Source organism: Lepisosteus platostomus, chromosome 5 (genome assembly GCF_059453375.1).
Source record: "Lepisosteus platostomus isolate fLepPlt1 chromosome 5, fLepPlt1.hap1, whole genome shotgun sequence".
NCBI classification, from domain to species: Eukaryota; Metazoa; Chordata; class Actinopteri; order Semionotiformes; family Lepisosteidae; genus Lepisosteus; species Lepisosteus platostomus.
In genome coordinates this window covers 58,499,306-58,515,546 of record NC_142615.1, presented here as the reverse complement: position 1 = coordinate 58,515,546, position 16,241 = coordinate 58,499,306, and the positions used below count along the sequence as shown (strand labels likewise).

Sequence of the window (16,241 nt, the reverse complement as noted above, 5' to 3'; positions counted from 1 at the left end):
TGGGCGATACCCCTCTCCTCAAAGTGGGCCATCAGAGACTACAGGTACTAAGTAGAGACGATCGAGTAACCTCTCTCATGTATTTTACAGAAAAGACTGCTGCCCCTCTGTATTCATTTTGACCCTGGGAAGGACCTTTTGCTGCTGTGAATTCTGTTTTCGTTGTGTTTTTGGGTGACAGTGAATGTGAATGTAGTTGGAAAATAAAAAGGGCACTTATACAATACAAATGCTTGTCGCTGGTCTGTGTGTGCATTGGTGATTCTGGGAGACAAACAGAGCCTGTGGTAATGTAGAGGGGCCCTAGCACCCCGTTTGTATTGCTAGGTGGTGTAGATGTACACGAAGCAGGAACATCCCTCGCCCTTGGGTTCACCTTACTGTGACACCTTCTTCATCTATGTTTTTTGAGTGCACTGCAAATGATCTTAGTATTTGCCGTCCCACATAACCGATCCAAACAAGCTGCTTTACAGAGGAGCACTGCCGGAGCTTATCGTTGGCAAACTGAAGAGCAGGCCGACCTCTTCTGTGACTCTTGAACACTAAATCTCAAGGTTGTGAATTCAAGCTCCACGCTGGCGGGAAATTCCATAGGTAATGATCACATTTTCTTGCATGCTAATCAAAAGAAATATTAAGAAACTTTTCCCGATACCAGTTTTTTAGAAAAGTAAAGGCACACGGCACATGTGTGCCACATCACGTCCGAGTTTAGTGACAACTACCTCAGAGATTGTAAAATGGGTAGTTTCAGATTAGATCACTTTTTTTTATCAAAGGTTCAAGCAAACCTGAATACTTTTGCAAGTGACATTTCAGAATCCTAGTCAAATCCAGTACGATTGCTGGATCCTTCGAATTCGACTGAACTATAGCACAGATCTGCAGTCCACCATTAGAATACTGTGGGTGTGTTGTATAAGCCATACCGCCCAAAATAGTTCTAAAACGGGAGATGCATCCTCATTTAGGAATGTGGTATAAAGTGAAATGGTCTGGGAAGAGTCCTACGTTTGAACAGTTCAAAATAGACGTAAAGGGGTATATACGGACTCTTTCGAAATGTAAGAACAAGCTGTGCGGACCTTATCTTTATTAACGTCGTGTAAACGTTTTTCATAGAGTGTAATTGTATTATAGCATGTGCCCCTGAAGATTTTCTTGATACGTTATATGTGCTCTTGTTTGTATTGTATGTAGTTTTGTTGTTCAAATAAAACGTAAAAGACACAACTTTCCGGATGCGGCTGCTGTAAAAATAAAATGACATCAAGGGTGCTGTACGCAGAGGTCTGAAGCCTGTTTCATTTAAGAACTATATCCAGAGGTGTTAAAGAAGTCTAGATCTCACTACGAGAATGGCAGCATCTCAAAAAAAGCAGGTGCAGTTCGTTACACAGTCGTAATGCCACTAAGTCGGACCAGAAGAGCGAAAGCCACCTGGCTTTCTCTGAGCAAGTAATGTGACAAAGAGACACAGTACAGTGGTAACCGACCCTCTTCCAACTGACTTCAAAGGGGAGGGAGCTGCTTTTTGGCAGTCCCTCGAGAAACTAAGCAAAGTGTTTAAAGATACTTTGTCAGCTTGACATCAAGGCAGAAAACAAAAACTTTCTTGCGTCCACTCAAACCAAATGCGGTTTGCCACCTTTTGCGTTATGCAGGGAATGACGTCTGCCGAGATCACTTTTGAGTCAATGCAAATCGTAGTGTGCCCTCCATTTTAATGTTGGTTGTGCTGGCGTGCTGCTTCTGTCTGTGAAACTTTATGCAATCAAGGCATTTAATGTTTTTTTTAATAATTGGAAAAAAATGTACTATTTTTTTTCTTAAATATTGATGGTTTAAAAACTTATTTAATGTGAAACGGTCATTGTGATTGTAAAACGGTCAAAATGTTAGTGAAGAAATCAGTAATGTGAGGAAAGGTGAATTGTGGGAGCCTCTTGACTCCCCGTGTCGTGCTGTGTTTCTCTCTCATTCTACTTGGAGTGGTGCCGTCGCTTCTGGATAAAGTCTGTCTTGGGTCATTCCGGACAAGTCAGGTATGACTGTGCTTCACCACAAGAAGAGACACCTCACTTGCGAGGATCCCAACAGTATATTTCCCCTTTCAGAGCCCATGGGAGTGAATTTCATACACAATTAAAAAAGCCTAATTTTATTTAGAGGCTTCAGACACTTTTTTAATTAAAAAAGTGGCCTGAAACGCCTTAGCTTTCAGGTTTGCTAGAACCTGTAATAATAAAGTGGTCTCAAACTTTCATTGTCTGATGTAGCTGTCTCTAAAGTTGGACATGATGTTTTGGAGATGCTGAGATATTGAGAAGAACTCAACTACATGGTGAGAAGTCTGGGTTCAGCACCAGCAGATGGTGAAAAACTCTTAGCTGACCCCAACCTAATTTGAACGCGCAACTTTCTGAGCTAGAATCAACTGCACTACCACTGTGCCACACCCTATAGTCTTCGTTAGCTCCCCAAAGGAGAAAAATCAGTGTCCCAAAAAAAGTGATTCCCGAAATGTCTTTAACAGAAAGGAAAATTTAGACAGGCTTCCATTTCTGCATTAAGAACTGTTTGTGCTGTCCTGTAATTGAGGAAATATACTTTGTTTAACTTTTTTTTCCATAAAGTCTGATTGTATTATTTATGTGCCCCTCACGAGTCTATTAATACGTTATATGTGCTCTTGTTTATATTGAATCTATTTTGTTGTTCAAATAAAAAGTAAAACAAAAACAAATTCCGGATGGGTGCTGCTATAGAAATAAAACAACATCAAGGGTGCTGTACGCAGAGGTCTGTAGCCTGCTCCACAGAAGAACTTTATCCAGAGGTGTTTAAGAATTCGAGATCTCACCATGAGAGGGGAAGCATCTCAGAAAAAGCAGGTGCAGTCGGTTCCATAGTCATAACGCCACTGTTGGACAAGAGCAAAAGCCACCCGGCTTCCTCCGGGCAAGTAATGAGACAAAGAGACAGGACACAGTGGTTAGTGTGGCTGAGTGGTCTAAGGTGCTGGATTAAGGCTCCAGTCTTGTTGGAGGTGTGTGTTTGAATCCCACTGCTGCTAAGAGTTTTTGTGTTACAACCACCAAGTGGAGCAATGTGTTAAAAGCTACTTTATCAGCTTAACATCAAAGCAGGGAGAAAAAAGTGTTTCTTCTTCTCAACACAAATTCTTTTTTCCACCTTCAGCAGGGAAGTTTGTCTACCAAGATCACTTTTGAGTCAGTGCAAATCACAATGCGCCCTCAATTTTAATGTCGGTTGTGCTCCTTTTATCTGTGAAACGTTAATGTTCTGCATTTTCGAGTCGAGTCATCCTCAGGGGTAGAGCTGATTAAGTCTTTCCGCATAGGGCTCCATCAGAAATAACTTGTCTAAGTTCCAAAGAGATTGTGGGTTTCACTTCAAGCAATCATAAAGCATACCTCACATGTCAGATCTAAATGGGGAATTTGTTGGTTACAAAGCTGAACGTTTTTCCATGTTCTGCTAGAGTATCCACTGGCTTGCCTTTATCAGCTGTCTTGGAAAGATAAGTTGTGCTTCGTCTCAGGAAAAATCATTAGTACTGTCATTTTATTCTGTGCATATGGCCGATATTTAAAGTATATAAAAATCACGAGTTCATAGATTTATCCAAATATCAACGGCACCTTGTAAACCTATGATAAGAATTCCTTCAATCCAATAGTTTCACTCCAGGGAAAAGGCAGGGAAACATAGAGAATTCTTATTTAAAGACAACATCCGTATTGGATTGCATGTCAGCAGGCATCACTCAGAATTCCTAATATGATTTTGAATTCAGTTTTGCAGTTCTTCAGTGTTTTACTACTTTCAGAGAGTCCTTTATTGACCTTGCTGAAGCAGAGAAGCGACATAATCACAGATGTGACCAGTTTTTCTGCTGTTTCTGGTTAATAATGATTATTATTTTGTATTTTGATTAGTATTTTTCGTAGCGTTCTTCCTCAGCTTTTAAGTTATTTGGTGAGCAAGAACCACTGAGAACGAGTCTGAATCAATCAAGAACATATACGGTACTGCTGTCCTGTGTACAACTGCTTCGTCCTAATTGAGCTTTTCAGTGTTGAAGAAGACGTTTCCAATTTCGATTGCTTCTTTCAGAGGATGTGCTACAAGATCACAGATTCATTTGAAAAGATTTGGAGATGTATTGGCTGGGATTCAAAACTGGCTCAATTGCATGAAGGCACCTATACTCAGCAACGAGAGGAAAGGAGAAGGGGCCAGAGGTAGTGTGGCTGAATTGTCTAATATGCTGGATTTTAGGCTCCACTCTCTCAGGGGCGTGGGTTTAAATCCCACTACTGCCCAATGTTTTAAGACCTTACTTCCTGTGATTTGTAATATGGTCAGTAAAAGCACTTTATGTAAGTATTTCTTATGTCAGCGTTACAAGTCACTTACTGCTCCACAGGTCCGGGGTTCAATCCCTGGCATCTTCAGGTGTTTTATATTACTGTACTCACATTGCAATCTTCTGTTGAGTGAGAACTCTTTGCTCGTGTTCATAGAGAGCCAGGTTTACCTTTTGAATCTCACCCGGGATTTCCTGAGAGATCATTCAGCGAGCGAGCCCTCCCTCTGGACTCCGCACTGAGCTGAAAGCTGCACGAATTCCTCACTGCGTGTCCTCTACTGTTACAGGTGGTCCAGCGTAAATGTGCAGCACAGTGATATGAACAACTTGAACTTTTTCTGTATGTGAAGAAAAATGCAAAAGAGCATGTAAAGTATTGATCATATAAAATATCCATGGTACAACTCGAGAAAAAACTGAAGCACAAAACAACGACTTTTGATGATTACAAGAGATTCAAGAAACACAACCGTCCACAGATGGGTTCGGATCCTGAACGCATAAGTCAAAAGAAAAAAAGCGAAGTAAACTCTCTTCATTGTCTTATAGTTTATGTAATAAAACATTTTTTTTCTTTCTTTATAATTTCTTACTGTTGATAGACGATTTATTGAATTTTAACAGAATCACAACTACAAACATTTGGGGTTAAACTGTTATTCACATACTCTAACAAAGAGAAACGTTAGTCTTTTCCAGTGTGTGAGCCAATTTCTAAAAAAATTAAAAATAAGTTATAGAAATTGAATTGTTCTACTTTTTAGGCTTGCATAGTCTTATTCATATTTCAGTTAAGCCTTTTCTTCTGTAGTAATTTCATTTGATATTAAAATTAGTCCTGATTTACAAGAATTTTGTAATAAGTTTCAATTTAGAAAAATCGTGCCCAGAAGCTACCAAAACTGGTAATGTTCACATAATGTGTAATGCCAAAGCAGCAGTTGGGGTGGGAAATAAAAGGCATTTCTTGGTATGAATCCTAAAACTTCATAGATGGCGTTCTAGGACTTCTCGCTTCAGATAAAGCTGTTAATACATCATGAATTTCTACTCAATCAATATCTGCAGTGTTATCACTACCAAACGCTAAATATAGATCCTGGCAATAATTCATGAGTTGTTCATTAGAAAATTGTTTATGTTTTTTTTTAAAACAGGACGAAGGAGTAGCAGCAGGAGTAGCAGCTAAATGTATTGGCGCTACATAAACCTACAGTAGTTTCCAGTTTTGCAGAGAAGTGACATAATCACAAATGCGACCAGTTGTGCAGCTGTTTTTGGATAATAATGATGAATGTGAAATAAAAAACAGCTCCTTGCATTAAGAGCAAGAGCAACCAATGCGCTCGCTTGTTGAGTTGGGTATTTTCCGAGCTACTCTTCCTTAGCTGTGTACAGGTTTGATGGGTTTACTGAGACAATTATTCATGTAGCAGTAATCACGAGGTGGTTCGCTGTGGTTTTTAGAAAATCAATCGTCAGAACAACTAACAACGCACACACACATGTTCAATACACGAGATACAGTTATTAATATAAATTGTGCACCAAACATATACCAGTCTGCCTGGATACAAGCGGCAGACCTTACTGTGAGGATTATCAATATACAAGGTATATAATCTCGAAGAGATGCAAACACAAAGAGATACACAACAGAGAATATATGTCAATATATATCGTTCGGTTACAAAATCGCTAATCAGCGTTATTACCCACTGTTACTCTAAACTCGGAAGTAAATGCAATACTCGTGAATTAAATTGATAACAACTTGTGTTGAGGTACAATTGAATTCTCGAGACGCAATGTAGGACATGGGGTTTACTTATCCACTGTGTATGGATTTGGAATTTCCCGGCACGAACACCAAACCAGCTGACAGGCTCTGTTGCAGCCTTGGTTCCAGTGGTTGTCCAATGGGCGTTGTCCCGGCGTCCTCTGGCTACCGGCCAACCAGTAGAGGTGCAGCTCGGAGTTGGACGGGCGGAGGAATCTAACTGCGACGCGCAGGGCAGTCATTGCTCCGAGGGGATCTACCAGCAGTCCAGCTGGCTAGTAGAAAGTATCTATGCACAGAGTGTGACCGCGAGTCCGCACAAGTCACTCTTTTGCCCGGGAAGAAGCTGGTTCGTTCCCGGACCAGCGCTGCTACTGAATAAGCTATTCAGGTTGTCGACGAGGGTCCAACTGTAGGCTGCCGTTGATCAAGCGGAGCATTCACGTTGGTAGAATTCTGAGTACGTATGGGATCCTCGGCCTCGCGCTTAGAACAAAGTCCAAGTCCCAGTGCAGACAACAGCAGTTATCATGTGATTGTCTCTGAGGATGCGCGAAAATGGCCAAGGAGAGCCCCGATCTGAGCTTGCGCTCCCTTTTTAACCAAGACACAGATGTGTGCTGATTGGTTGAGATTTTGGCGGGCATTGGAGACCCACGTGGTGTTACCACGCCCTGCAAATCCCTGATTGGTTGATCAAGGTGAGATACGAGTCACTTACTCCTGACACTTAGGAATGCAGTCCAGATGTCCATTTGGCACTCCCTAGACAGATAGGCGCCAATGGATGACCATTGATCATGATAGCCAGGCTTATCTAAATGCATCCCTGTTTGGGAGCTGTCCCTTATCAAAAGAAAATATCTTAAATCAGCCTGCATGAATACTTTCTCTGTGGCTGCACCACAGAGATGGAGAGTGAGATGGGGCCTCATTTAGGAAAGCACAGCAACGCTTAATTCTGTCTTATTACCAAGTATTGCTGCTACAACTGCTTAAATTCAAACTAAACAGGACTATGGGAATGAGATTTGATTTCGAACTGGGATTTAAATAAATAGGACCACTGCACTACATTGTGCTTTATGTAAGACAAAAGGTGGGCTTCCTGTGTTTTCGATAACTCAGTTGTAAGAGCGGAGGAATATAGTGGAAACAGCTGGGAACTCTTTTCTCTCTGGTTTGAATCTGGCTGGAAGAAAGGTGTTTTTTATGTTCTTTAATCAAGAAGTGAAAATTTATCTTTCACTTAGTTGTCTTATTTTCTAGGCTTGTAGACTCCTCACTCTTCCTAAAAGAAAGTGCTGCAGATAAAGATACAGTAGTTGTCAGAAGTTTAGTTCAGTGGTAGAGCACATACAGGCTGTATGTGGTTGTTTTCAATCGCCGGCGTCTGCACTCTGGATTTCTTCCTAAGCGCGATATCTTTCCTTACTTGTGTGTGAATTTCATGCGCGACACATAAACCCTTTGTCTGTTTTATAAAGATTATATTTTAAATCAGTTAAAACAAAAAAAGTACCAATTATATACATGTAGAAAACACATGTATCTAATTTGAAAATTTGGGCAATGTATTACTAGTAGTGGAGCTGAGCTCACAGAAGAGCAGTTGATATTGTTAAACCACGTATTTTTTTAAATGACGCTACTAAGTACTGGCATCGTGTTTGTGCAGTCCTACCCAAGCTTTCTATCGATTGGATGAGTCTCCTGTTCCATCTCCAATTCTTTCCGCACATTTCACCTGTTTCACCACCGTTATCATTAGACTATAGCCACTAATACGAGAATACTGTTCTGAAAGACTGTCTTAAATAATAATGTTGAAAAGGTTAATGATAAGAGTTTTTTTCATTAAGGTAACCATACATTTGCCTGTATAGTACAACTTATTATCTGTATCCGCAAATCCCCGATATTAATGCTGTCTCCTGAGAAACAGAAGTGTAGAGTCAAATAATATTACAACAAATCTATTCAATTAACACCCCTATGTGAACGAACACATTTAAGACTTACACCCCTTTTAAATATGTATTTCCTTCATTTCAGTTCTCTCCCCGGGATACCTGAAAATTCATTATAGTATAATAAAGTCTGTGCATGCATTACCTGTAATACAGCTACTAATATAGATAACATTAAACTTCATTATTAAGATATTACACTTTTATTAATAAAATATGTATTGATAAAATTCCTTGTGAATAATTGTAGTGTCTGGAAAGCAATTGTTCATTACTTAATGACGATATTATTTCCACTACATTCAGGACAGTTCCAATGTAATCTATTGTTCCACTTCGTCTGCTTAGTCTCCTACTTTAGTAACATCTAATGGGGAGCAGTTGTTATTTTAGGTTTGTTGCAATTGAAAACAGGTTTGCTACAGAGCTGCTGACAAATTTCAGCAGCCAGTTTGTTGCAACTGACCCGTTGTAGCTACCAATCAGAAGCAAGGAGAAACAAACATTAGGTTTGCCTTTTTTTTTAAAAAAAGGAAAACAGAGTACAGTAGTAGTTTATGTGGTAATTTCAGGTACAATGTATGAACTAAAGTTAACTAGTCCCACAGTAATGCGTGGGGTCCTATCAATAGAAAAAAAAAATTGTTGTAACCCGAAAACACAACAAACACAAAACGAGAAGTCTTACGGGAACCTAGGTAAATCCCTGTAGTTGTCTAGCAACTATAAAAAAACAACCAAACACAACAACTTCAAAAGAAAAAGAACATTAAAACAAATCTGGGGAACAACATAAACACATAATCTAATGCGAGAGCTTTATCAAGTCTTCAGTGCTCCTCTCGTCTCAGTAGACCCCTCTCATATATTTGTGTACAGGTCAACTGGAGGTATACAGCTGATAGTAATTTAAGTAGGGAGCTGCATCACAGCATGTGTGGGCTGCAAATGGAAAAGTATAGGTTTATTCCATGCTGAAAATAGAGGTAAGCACAACGTTTCAGCTGTGGAGCCTTCTTTGATTGTGACTCGAAATAAATCGTTACTTGTTCGTTTGATGTTAATTTATCTCCATCAAATATCTAAGAGTATCTAAACTCGACAGTTGCGCTCAGTAGAGAAAGACACTGCTCCAGGTGAGGCTTGAACTCACAACCTCGGCATGACTCTGCTGTGCACTGCTGTATAAGTACCGCGCGCTGACCGATTGCGCCACTGGAGCTGTGCAACTTCTGTTCTTCATACAGACTGACGGTGCAGAAACACAGGGTGAAAACGGTTTCGGTTGTGGATCCATCTCCACCTGGGGAAAAGGAACAATAAAATAGCAAGGAAAATACAAGAAAAGAAACTGAAAGAATTGTGCTAACAGCAAAGGGGGACGGAGGGAGGTGGTCGGACAAGTAAATCAGCCTGGCAGATTATTTGTATCGACATGTTTTGAGTCAATCAGCAAACAGATTTATCTTCATGTGCCTTAAACCGTGCAGTTTGTATCTTCATTGTAGATAGGTTTCTTCAGAAGTCCAGTAAACTGACAATAATGGAGAACTAGCTGACGCACCCCGTCGTGAAGACCCTCTGTAAAGTGATTACACGTTTCATTTTCAAGTCGCCTTCTTTACACGCAATTGCAGCCCGGACACTGAGAGAAAGCATGAGAAATGGCTTCAATTTCAATGTGAAAGCGCAGTACAGGTTCGATGGCTTCACATCTCCCATCAGTCAAATAAAATTGCAGTAAAGCGATCTAAATATGACTCTGAAGTACTGGGAAAGATGATTATTTTGAGCGTGCCTCCCAGGGTCTGCTACGAGGCTTAAGTTGGCTTCTTATTCGCCAGCTTCTTATGCGTGTTTTTCGTTCCACCTTAAATGGTGCTGCTGTGATGTTATGTCGCCTTTCGCCTGTAGATGGCTCTCTTCGATCAGTACTAATCCGGCTGGAATACTGCAGACATCTTCACTGAAAGGGAATATCCAAATAAATAGCGACTGTCCAAATTATATTTTTGTATGGAATATATTTCAGAAAATCGCAAACCAATTTTAAAAACTCACCACAACACGGATTTACACTGAGAAAAGGTGAATGCACTTTCTGCTTATTGCTACGGCCTTCCCCCCGATTATGAAAATGTCTCACAGTTCTGACACCGACGTGTGAAAGACAATGTAACAGACTATCAAAATCCTGAAGTCCAAGAAATTTTAAGGCACCAGTTTTTTAAATATGATCCTGGCATGTCAGAATACATTTCGAAAAAGTATGGCATGAATTGCACGAATTGCAATGGCACAAATTGTTGAGAATATCACTGACCTTGCCGATATTTGCAGGGGATACGAATGTTTTGCACATGTTGAACTACAACAAGTAAAAATTGAGCTCCTTAATCAATATCACCGGGAATGTCCAATAATGACGAACATCAGTAGCTTCAAGGAAACTTAGACTCGCACATGGAGTTTTATCTTCGAATGGAGGGTGGGAGAATTCATTTATACTCTCGTTGCTCATTAGCTAAACTATTTTAAAAATATGACACGGATTTGTTCGACTGCACCAGCTAGCTCTCCTCTGTCAATTGACAGGACTTTAGAAGAACATGTTCTCATACAACCAACATACAAATTACACATCTTAAGGAACATGAAGAGAAATCGTGTACTAAATAACATAAAACTGTCGCTGCAAATTATCACCAAGCTGTTTTATGTGTCTGACCACCTCTTTCCTACTTTGCAGCGAGCACAAATCTTTCTGTTTCTTCATCGCAATTTTACTGTCTCTTTCCCCCATGTGGAGATGGATCCACAGCCGAAACTTTAGGTCAGTTCCTGTTACTCTGTCCGATTAAAAAAGCTGTATTAAAGGCACTCCCATCTCTGCAGGAACGTTATTGCTGCTCTCAACACAATATACTGCAGCCAAATGTGATAGCGATACTGTCACTGCCTGTGGGCCACGTGTTCCTGCTGTCAACCTATTATGTCATGTTCATCCACACCCAGAAACATTACTGCTGTAGCACAAGAGTTATATAGGCGCAGTCCATAGAGCAAGAATCTCTTAATCTCAGAACTGTGGGTTCAGCCCCCACATTGGGTCCCTCTGTGTCAATTTGATCCCCCAATCCTCCTAGCATGACCTGATGGCGTAACAGTGATACCCAGTACCCAGCGTAATTCAGCTTTCTTTCCACTTGATTCAGATTTTGATATGAAATCATCGGCCGAACAAGAGTTTGTCTAAATCGAGGGAGATCTGCTCACAAGCAAGTATTAAACACTTCAGCATTTTCTGTTCGAATACCACACTTTGTCAAAACACTGCCGCTTCTTAAGCTAATAAGTAACGGTTTTTGAGCACGCATTGTATTGTTAATGCTTATATTAAAAAAGCATAAATTCACATAATGGAATTTGGACTGAACAAAGTAGTCCAGCCCCTTTACAACATTACATACCCACTGATTAAAACTTAAAACTACAGCAGCAGGAGTAACAATAATGGCAACAACATGTTTGGAGTTGGCATTTCATTTATTCTGCGGAAACATCGTATCGGAATGAACTGCCCGAGATAAAAGAGTAATTGCGGCTCCAGATCGTTTTTACAGAGCATTGCATTGTTCTGTTCATGCTGACTACACGCTTTAAATTTGTCATTTACTGCAAGCGTTGCTTTTCCGGGTTTTTCTGAAATTCCTCGCATTTGAGCCAGCACTAAAATATTTAATTCCCGTCGCTGAATACATCGTGGAACCGGTATTTGCAACGGAATGCTGTCACACATGAAACCTTTTTGTTATTCGGTTCTGAAGTTTGAAAATGAAAATAAAACGGGGGTCACTTCATAGGCTTGAAAGAAGTCCAAGCAGCATAAAAACCTGCGAATTCTCACAAAGGCTGCACCTTTCTTCTGCTGCTGTTATAAATCTGCCTTAAACGTTTGAATGCATACCTTACTGCTGCTAACCACATTCACGTGTTTACGAAGCTTTTTTCTGTCCCTGTTTTTGCTAAGCAGTTTCTCTGTTTTCCTCGTACTGTGATTGTCAGTGAGCACAATAAGACTGAAACAGTGTAAAGGCAGGTAAAAAAAGACAGGGTAAAACGCCTGACTGTCGGAAGTGGGATTTGAACCCGTGCCTCTGTTTGGAGAGTGAAACACAAAGCTTAAAAGACACGAAGCTGTGAATTTGCTGTTTTAAACCGCTCGACTATCCTGAAAAAATGTGTGCTGATTGCACCAGTCGCATCCGATTTTCCGTAATTTTAGGACGATTGATACGACTGGACGAACACAATTTGTGGCGTTTAGCATGACATGGAAAACGGTAGCGGAGCATTCGGGTCCGGACTACCAGACTCAGAAACAGTTTTTACCCCCGCACTATCAAACTATTAAACTCCCAGCCTCTCTCACTCTCTCCTCACCTCTCACCTATGATCTGAAACTCACAGTGCCTTCTTTCTTACCAAAAACCCAAACACACATTGAAAATCTACCTCTCCCATACATGTCAAAAGCTCACTCCCCATCATTTCTATCCCTTTATTTCATTCTTTTGATGCATGTTTTTGCACATAACCTGTTACCTTTTTGTTGTTTTGCATACTGCCTGTTGTTGTTTTATGCACATCGGCTGTTGTCTTTCTTCTGTTATATAATTGTATTGTTGCTGTGTTTTTTTCTTTGTACTACTTATGTCCGAGAGCTAGCTAAATAGCATTTCGTTATACCATATACCTGTGTATGAGTATAATGACAATAAACTTGGACTTGAACTTGAACTTGACATAGTCTTGCAGGCAGTATATTATTTTATCGTTTACTCGTATAAAAAAGCATGGTCTTCTCGTTCCTAAATCAGATTTTAAGTGCTTACGAACGTAACTTCCAACCTGGACTGACAGCTCACCCGATCTATTTGTGATCAGACCGTGGAGTCGGGGGCTGTACCAAGCGCACGTTCCTTCCCAATGCTGAGGCGATCATTCGGAAGATGGGTGTGAAGAAAGATAAGCTTTGTCGACTAAAAAACAAGGCAGGATATGCAGGAACACTAATCACTGGCGACAGTTATGTTCTCTTACTATTGAGATCCCTACATTGCGAGTTTTTTTAAGACTTTGAAACTGAAGGAAAGCGGTGACAAATGAAACAGGCACGGGTGGGGCTTGAACCCACGCTCTTCGGTTTACAAGACCGACGCCTTACCACTTGGCCACCGCGCCTTCGAGGAAGCATGGGAATAAGGTTGTTCAAATTATTTTTTTTTGAATCTGGTTTACATCGCCAAATGTAAACTGGAGGCAGCAACAACAATAAAAGGGATACTTGTCCTTAAACTCGGACGTGATGTTCTGCAGACTTGTGCACAATGTCCTGTTTTCTTGCAGTGTAGACATTTTGCTGTTCACGCTCCGCATTCATCTGCTTTGTGCGTTGTTAGTCCGCACCTGTAACATGTAATGCCAGCCGTCCCCTGTTCTTCTATTTCTCTAGCATGACTGCGTCCTGCTGCTCGGCTTTTGTTTGTAAATTTTGAGCGAGCGCCCCGTTCAGTGTCACTTTGTCACTGTGGTCAGAAAGCATTCTTGATTCTGCTTGAGCTGCTTCATGAATTCTAGCGACTGTAAGAGCTCTTTCTAAAGTCAGCCCTTCCTCCTGCAGCAATTTATAGTCTCTTAGGTGCACATTTTTCCACAAGTTGATCTCTTAACATGTCAGTTTCCAATACTCCAAAGTCACAAGATTTAGCCAGTTCTCTTAGTGCAGTCACAAAAGCATCAACAGATTCGTCCTGAGACTAAGTTCTCTGCCTAAATTTATGCCGTTCCAAAACCACTTTTCTCCGCGGTGTAAAGTAAGCGTCTAAGGCAGCTACAGTCTGTTAATGTGTACCTTTTTCTCCAGGGAGGTTGGCGAAAATCCGCTGCACGGGAGCCCCGATACTAAAATCTGCAGTGTTCTGCTCGCTTTGAGTCCGTCAAGCACTCATCTCTCGTCGCCATAAATGTTGTGTATCTAAATTTAGAGACGTTTTTATATTATTTTAACTATTTTATTAACTACACAGATCACGCCCTTACACCATATATTCCCGCCTTCTACTCTCTCGTTCTGTTGTCTGGCGATGTCTACTCACTATACTACATTTAGCATGACTTCTTGTTGCAGTTGAGCTCAAAGCTGGAGATGATCTCCATATTCTACCGCACTATCTAGTCCGAAACGTAGTACACAGTACATACTTTTTTAAGTGAACTCAGGTTGTTAAAAAATTAAACCAGCGCCCTGTCACAGAAACGTACCCCAGTCTCCAGCGCAACAAGAGGGGGTACTCAGCACTGTACTAACGAGGAGCGCTTGTCTGCTGCTGAGCGTCAGCTCTGTTTACTGTCAGCAGTCATTGCCTCATTTCCAAAGACTTTTTCACCTGCTCTCAGCTTTTAAAGACAGTCATAAACGCTCAAGAAGTAATTCATGTCAGTTGGAAGTCTGTTTCTGTTGTCTCAGCTCTTGATAAAGAAAAGCCGTGCGTGGGAGACTCCCTCTCTGAAGAAGTTTGCCGTCACCTTGCGAGGGAGAAGAGCCATCAATCACCGAGGCAACCACTGAGACAGTTAACATTAAACACGTGAAATGCGAGATGTTGTGATTTGTTTCCCGCTTAAGGCTTCTATCGTTTCTACTCTAACGAGAAAGACCTCTTTATTAGAAGTGAGATTTTAACAAACGTCTCCAGGGTTAACTGCGACCTGAACGCAACGCCTTAGACCACCAGTCATCTTGCCTGTGGTACTTAGAGCAGCGCTCAATAAAAATGATCAGAAACCGAAAGCGCTTCTTATGCGGATCAGTATATTCCGATTCCACTGGTTCTGCAGAAGAAATAAGAAAAGCCGAACTCAAAGCACTGTGTTGCCATTACGGGTACTCTGCAGCTGCTTTAAGATCTACTCACACCGTGTTGCCATTAAGGCTACCTAGTTAAAAAAAACTTATCGTCATCTTTTTGAACGTGATTATTAGACACCCGTTAAATCTCCACCGAGGTTTCTTGAGAGATCGTTCAGCGAGCGAGTATTAAAAAACTACGTCGCTTCCAACCTCTGCTGTCACTGTAAACTCGGACGTGATGTTCTGCAGATGTGCAGTGTGCCTTTCCTCTTGTCGTATTCAAGAGTACTCACTGTGTGAGCTCCTCACTGCGTGTTCTGTACTCTACTGTGATTTAATTTAGATGATTACGTGAGTAGAGTGACAAGATCTACTTGAACATTTTCGGTTTGTGAAATGAAACGCTAAATACACTACTGTAAATACAAGTAATGGACATTTAAAATAACCACAGTACAGCTAGAAGAGTGAAAGATAAAAGACTATTTAGAATGACATTCACAATAGACTTAAGAACGGCACAACTGTCCAAACAGGGACTTGAACCCTGGGCCCTCAGATTAAAAGTCTGATGTTCTACCGACTGAGCTATCCAGGCTCTGAAAGAAGGTCGACACTGTCGGGATCCTCGCAAGTCACCTGTCTCTTGTTCCGAAGAGCAGTCATACCTGACCCATCTGGAATGACCACTGACAGACTTTATCCAGAAGCGACGGCACCACTCCCAGTAGAATGAGTGAGAAATACAGCATGACATGGGGAGGTAAGGGGCTCCTAAAATCCATCTTTCCTCACATTACTGATTTTTTTCAATAGCATTTAACCTTTTTTCACATTCAGATTTTTTTCTCATTTAATAAAATCTTTTAATCAACAACATTAAAAAGAAAACAAATGGAACGTTTTTTGGAACAATAATTAAAAAAATATTTCAATGACTTGGTTGTATACGTGTGCACACCCTTTATAAAGGGAGTTGCAACAGTGCTGAAATTTAAAGAGCATTTCTGTAGAGAAAACAGCCTTGATGTTAAGCTTAGGGAGCCTGTCTTTTCGAAATTCTATTTCTTAACACCTTGCACAGCTCGACAGACTAACAAATATTTGTTGGAGAAATTGGCTCACACACCGGAAGACACTAACGTTTATTTATGTTAGAGTATGTGAATAAAAGTTTAA

The 16,241-nt window shown here is 40.7% G+C and overlaps 2 non-coding genes across 2 annotated transcripts; both read right to left on the bottom strand.

Annotated features, from left to right (window-relative positions):
* Nucleotides 1-9,277: 9,277 nt before the first annotated feature.
* trnai-uau (transfer RNA isoleucine (anticodon UAU)) lies at nucleotides 9,278-9,371 on the bottom strand. Its single transcript has 2 exons — nucleotides 9,334-9,371; nucleotides 9,278-9,313 (listed from the first exon to the last, which is right to left on the bottom strand). It is a non-coding gene; the product is annotated as a tRNA-Ile (tRNA).
* Nucleotides 9,372-13,321: 3,950 nt separating this feature from the next.
* Nucleotides 13,322-13,393, bottom strand: trnat-ugu (transfer RNA threonine (anticodon UGU)). The gene has a single exon. It is a non-coding gene; the product is annotated as a tRNA-Thr (tRNA).
* Between the last annotated feature and the right edge of the window lie 2,848 nt (nucleotides 13,394-16,241).